This window comes from Calidris pugnax, unplaced genomic scaffold (assembly GCF_001431845.1).
Source record: "Calidris pugnax isolate Ruff unplaced genomic scaffold, ASM143184v1 scaffold95, whole genome shotgun sequence".
Classification (NCBI taxonomy): domain Eukaryota; kingdom Metazoa; phylum Chordata; class Aves; order Charadriiformes; family Scolopacidae; genus Calidris; species Calidris pugnax.
This window is the reverse complement of record NW_015090885.1, coordinates 11437182-11443181: the sequence shown is the minus strand read 5'-3', so window position 1 is coordinate 11443181 and position 6000 is coordinate 11437182. Positions and strand designations below refer to the sequence as shown.

Genomic DNA, 6000 nt, shown 5'->3' with positions numbered 1-6000 from the left:
CCCCCCCCCTCCCCTCCGCCCCTTCCCCATCCGCCGCGGCGGCGGCCGGGGGTCTCGGCGCTCTCCCCGCGGGCTGCGGTGGCGGCGGGGCCGGCTGGGCGGTCGCAGGACTCCGGGCTGGGGAGGGGGGGAACGAACGGGCATTACCTGAAACTGTGTGTTACGGCGTTGCAGCCTTCCGTCCCTCTGTCTGTCGGTCGGTCGGTCTGTCTCCCCGGGTGGATCTCGTACCTGCAGCCTGGCGGTTTATTGCTTGTTGTTAATTTGGCGTTGTTTGGCTTATCCACGCGCGGGGATTGATCGCTCACTTGTGTAAGTTCCCGGGGGTTATTGTTATGTATATTGCAGATGGTGGTCAACTTTCTGCTTTTTATTTTGCTAAGGCGTGGGGGTCTCTCGCTGTGTGCATGTAAATAATTGTGTGATGCATCCCTGCGTGTACATATGTGTGTCTGTGTGCGCGCATAAACATGCATCCCTGTGTACAAGAGACACAGAGGAAAAACAACCCACCCTGCCGATGCACACTGAAATGATTTGCTCCATTTGCCCAGTCCTAATGCCCTTTAAATACACGGTGCATCTTTTGTTTGCTCCTTACGGTTTCCTGCGACTGTCATCGTGTTTTAGTGACAACTTATCTGGGGTGGGGGTGAGGAGGAAGCAAGTTTTAAGTTTTGGGATCTCTCCTCTTGTTGGCGTTGTGGTGAGTTGCAATATTGTAAAATCATGGTGTGCTGATGATGTGACTTTATTTGATACTTTATAGGTCACTATCACATGACAAAGGCTTTGAGACAGCTTCATCTTCGTCTGTCCGTAATTTCCATTTGCCTTCCTGGGTAAGTATGTAAACTGTACACACGGAAAAAGAACCCAGTGCTTGTTGATAAGACAGAGGTCCTTGTGCTGCCACTTTTTACATGGAAGATGCTTGTTCAGGTTTTAGTGCCTCAGAAAACATGTCTTCTCCGGGTGCTCATAGCAACTGCTAGATTACAAAGTTTGTACGTCAGGGTGGGTCTGAATAACCTGAGAATTTAAAAGCTGTGCATATTCATATCTCTCTTCACTTTTTTTTTTTTTTTCCTTAAACCTTGTTTTGTAAATATGGTCTGCTGATTGACTTAGGGCAAAAGTTTTAAAACAAAGTAACATTAGAATATGTAAAGTGCAACACACAGGTCAAAGCCAATGACAATGTAAAGTCCTTTTAAAATTCAGTGGTAGGAAAAATATGAAAATATAAACAGAATAGGTAAATAGAAATCTTTGGAGGTCAAGAATCAGTGAGAAGTTTAGCAGAAATGTAATGCTACTGCAACAGGAGTTGGTTCAGTTTTAACACATAAACTGAGAGCTAATTAGAATTCTATCCATGCTCTTTCTGTGTTACTGTTTTTTCTTTTGGCTTTGATTAATGCAGGTACCTATCAATTTGAAAGATGAATCTTAGTAACTAATTTACTGGTATTCCTAAGCTTTCATGTACGCAACCTTTTTTTTTTTTTTAATCTATATGCTGGGAAAAGTGTTGACACCTTTGGAGGGATTTGACATCTTTTAAGCTGAAGTAGAAGAGGTAGTTGGGGGGGGGGGGGGGAGGCGTGTCACATTCATAGAGGGCATAAAGTGAGTGGCACTTGGAGTGCTTCTCATAGAATCACCCATAGTGGAACTGAACTGCATTTGGCCCAAAATGGGGAAGTGGGAGGTAATTTTTTTTTTATGGTACTATTTTGTACATAATTTAAAAACAAGACAAGACATGTATTTGAAATAGACTTACTACTCATAAATGCGAATGATTAATAACATACTCTTGACCTTTTCCAGGCAGTATGTATCAGATAAGGAATAAATGGTGGTCCCAAACATGCTGGCTTGAAGGGGGCTGTTGGGAGCAGCTGTCTTGGTGTGGTGATATGACCACAAAACTAGTCTTAAGGCTGGAATAACCACAGTGGAGAGATGGTTCAAAGGGAGGATTCTGCCTGTTCTCCAGTTCCTATAGAGTTACACCCAAATTTCAGTTTTTTGGATTTTGTGGGCAGTGAGTTTGGTATGTGTGTAGATCTGAGAGCATAAACACCAAATGAAATCACTGAAATCCTTTATGACAGACTAGTTGCGTAGAGAACATTGCTTTCAGTTTTATAGCATTACTGACAGGGATCGTGTTCTGTGTAGAATGATTAGTACGACTTTTATGAAGTAAAAATACTTTGGGAGATTCAAACACTGACAGATAGGCTTCAAATTGTTGTTCAGAGCTGAATATAAATGCATCGATTTCTGAACTTACTTCTGTGTTTTCAGGTAAGAATCAGAGTGCTGTAAGTGCCAAGGACTTTTTCTTCATTTGGGGTAATAGTAAAGGGTACTGAACAAGAATAGCTTGTCAACTTTGCTTCAGGTAGTATCTCTAGTTGTTACCTGGTTTTAGTTTTATGTGAGGAAGTCTTTTGAATGCTTGGAAGTTGGTCCTAGAAATGAAGTGGTGATCATAATCTTCCCCACAACTCTTTAAGAGGAGCGGACCTTGATCTTATGCATAGTGCTAAATGTAGGTCTTACCTGATGTTGAGCTGTGGTGAACAAATTGCAAAGAAAGAAGGGTAGAGTATCTTTTTGAAGAAAAGGGTGTAACAGAAGCTTTAGAGGAAGCAGAGAAATACATTTCCTCATAGCCTAAAAAAAAGGATAAAAATTATGTGCCTAGTTAAGGGCAGAATAGAAACTTCATTAGATTTGTACATAACTAGAAACTTCCATTACTTTAGGGAGCTTTTATTTTGGTAAAAGTGAAGATTTCTTTTATTGTACAGTTCTCAGCAAAGTAACCATTTGTGAATGGAGTTTAGTAATTCAATCTTGACGTACAGGAGAGACACCTGGGTTCTGGTCTCGGTTAACAAGTGCTGAGTGCAGTGGCAGTACATCACAAGCTAAGAGGGGGCAAGCTGCTTAGCAAGGGGCCTTGTGAATGCCACAAAAATTGGCCCATGGTCTCAAAAGGTTTTTTGCATGCTACTGTCCCCCTTGGCCCAGCAAGCTGAGAAACCATTTCAAGGAGACACCTGGTTTAGCAGAAAGGTAACTAGTTTCTGTGTTGAGGTAAACTCAAAATATTTAAGAAGCTTGCCGTTGATGCCTTTGAGGTTTTTTGGGGGCTGCTTGCTGTAAACCTGTCACCTGCAAAGCTTCCAGTGGTTTCAGCAGGAGGCTTGCTTAGGAAAGGTGTATAGGAGTGATGGTGAGAGGAATTTGTCCACATTTATTTTCCCATTCAAGGGAGGAAACCTTTCCCTTTTATAGCTGGCGTGTGAATAATTAAAGATACTAAATGTCAGTTTTCCACGTAAAATATCAGAGATAATCGTGCAGTTATTTTATAGCTAGCATTTTTCCTTTTCATCCAGCATGATCTTAACATACTTTGTTCGTAAATTAGTGGTTCCGTAGCTTGGGATCCTGTAAGCATGTGAATATCTTTAAGCAGATGACAAGTCTTGTTAAACTCACTGATACGATTGCTCGTGTTCAGAGCTTAAAGTTATTCCAGGTTGCTGCTGCTCATTGTTTTTTGGGCTGAAGATGCGCAACATCTCTGAAGCTCAGTCACCATGGCATTAGGTGTAGCAGTCTTCTGGCACAGAGCTGGTAGCAGAGTGGTACGGAGAAAGGAGATTTTGACCAAGCGAGCTGGGGAGAATTACTCTTCCACCATGTGTAGCAGTGGGGAAGGTGCAGGGGAGGTAAACGAGACCCGTAGTGTGCAAGGCTCTGCTGTCCTGTGGAGCCTGTAAAAGCACCTGTAGTGAAAATGCAGGCACCTGGGAGGTGAAACACGTCCTCTCTTCTGATGGTACATGGCACGTGTGGTGTTCAGGCCTCCCTCGTTGTCTGAAGGTGGCTCCTTGGTGGAGGAAGTGCTATAAATTTAAGTTGGAACTGAACTGAAACTCTGGTTTTAATTTCTGAGCGTGTCTCAGGCTGTCTGTGTGAGCTCTGGCAAGTGATGTAGTCAAAACCAGAGGCCACTTTCCAAATTTTGGACCCAGGTTGGACTGCCTGTACCCTGCCGTAGGGGTGGCCAGCTGCAGTTGCCGGTGGGGTCGGCAGCACTGCTGTGGCCACTGGTGGCTTCCAGGGTCAGAGTTTACTCTTGGAAGCCAAGCCATGTGTCCCTTTGCCACCTGTAAAGGGGGACTAACAACACTTCCCTGTATTGTTAAATCGTATGGAACCCATATATTGGGATGGCTTTCCTGAGTGAATTAAGGTTGTTTTAAAGCTGTTTTACCTTAGTAGCCTTAGTAATTTATATTTTCTTTAAAACTTAGGAGTCTGTAAAGCTGGATTGAAATACCAGTTGTATGTATTTCAAAATATTCTTGAGAAGAAACAGGAAAAAGTCAACTTTCTGACTTGTGTATTCTTAATTTTCTTTCTTTTCTTTCTACCGTGTTTCCCCTCTTTCCTGGAGTATCGTTGTTGGAAGCTTTCTCATTCTGTTTTATGTTGAAAGATTATTAGGATTTACTTCCTTTTTATTACTTTTTTGTTTGTTTGTTTTTTTAAGATCAGTAATGACACAGTGTTTCTGTCTGACAGCCACCTGGTGAGCCTGATCATGTGAATTTCATAAAAGACTCCTACAGCTCTTAACATTCTTTACAGTTTTGGAAAGGGTAAGACCTGAACCAGCGTAAGGATTGCTCCAGCTTTAAGAATAGCTTGATGAGCTGCTGTTAGATTGCATTACTTGGAAAAGAAGAAAAAAACACCACCAAACCCAACAAGTTATTATCTCAATAATAATGATATTATTAATAATTGGCAGTTGTAGGCGTTGCCTTATTCATGTGCTTATGTCCTGTCTGGTGAAGTACACAAGCCATACTGTAGTCACACACCTGAAAACAAAGAACAATCATTTTTATCCCTGTTTTAGGCATCTGAGATACAAAGCAGTGAAGGAGTGTAGCCTTGCCTGCAGTCGCTGAGCTGCATTAGCAGGGAATGGAATAAAATCCACGTCTGATTCCTTAGTTTTGTGTCCTTTCCCTTGGTGTATGCTGCTGCTCTGAAGCTTTACTGGTAAATGCCTTTTGTGACATGCGAGTAGTCTCACTGAATTCTGTGCCAGTTGGGCATCTTTTGCTAATACTCAACTTTCATTCATAACGCTGCTTTAAAAAGAAAACCCCTTCAGAATAGTGTGAAGTTACTGATTTTCAGTTCAGCTTATTTATTGACAGGAGTCTCTAAAGTAGGAGGAGAACTTACTTAAGAGGTTTTGCCACTAGACATGGTATTTAAGATGCTGTATATATTACACTTTTTATTTAATTCTAACTTCCTTGTATTAACCTTATGAAGTAAGATATGGATTTTCATAACAAAGTTTTTTAAAATATGTGTTCATGTGAAATATTCCTTTACAATTAAATTATTTTTCATATTCATAATCCAATGTGAAATCACAATTTTCTTATGAAACATGGATTTGTCAGAGGCAGCTACTTTGGCACTCTGGCAGTATTGTGATAAATAAGGTAACTTACTAATTTGAACTTTTACTTCTAAACCCATTAAACATACTTCATCCTGTAAGGTTCTCAGATTTGCTGATTACTAATGTTTTGTTACTGAGAATAAGTTGGCTGTGATTTTAAAATCGGAGTTGTATTTGAGGAGTAAAGCATACTTTACTTAATGCCTGAATGAACACCTAATTGTGGTATTCTCACAATGATAGCATTTCATTATTTTTAATATTTATAAATTTGACTATATAGAAAAATGAATCAAGAAAGAGGAAAAGCATGGTTTTGACACTTCCAGTGTTCGTGCCTTTTCCTTTATAGCACACAAATGCATAATGTAATAGCAAGTTCTTATGAGCATGGACAATTCAGCATGTGAAAATAAACTAGCTTCAGGCATATCCAAGTACAAAGAAAGCTAGTACAACAAAATTTCATTTTTTAGTGA

The 6000-nt window shown here is 40.7% G+C and overlaps 1 protein-coding gene across 1 annotated transcript in view; it reads left to right on the top strand.

Annotated features, from left to right (window-relative positions):
• The first annotated feature begins 238 nt into the window (after positions 1 to 238).
• Positions 239 to 6000, top strand: part of BBX (bobby sox homolog (Drosophila)) — a 150503-nt gene continuing 144741 nt past the window's right edge. Inside the window, exons 1-2 of the mRNA XM_014947343.1 lie at positions 239 to 312; positions 770 to 842. The gene's annotated coding sequence lies outside the window, so the exon portion shown is untranslated. The remainder of the gene's footprint in view (positions 313 to 769; positions 843 to 6000) is intronic.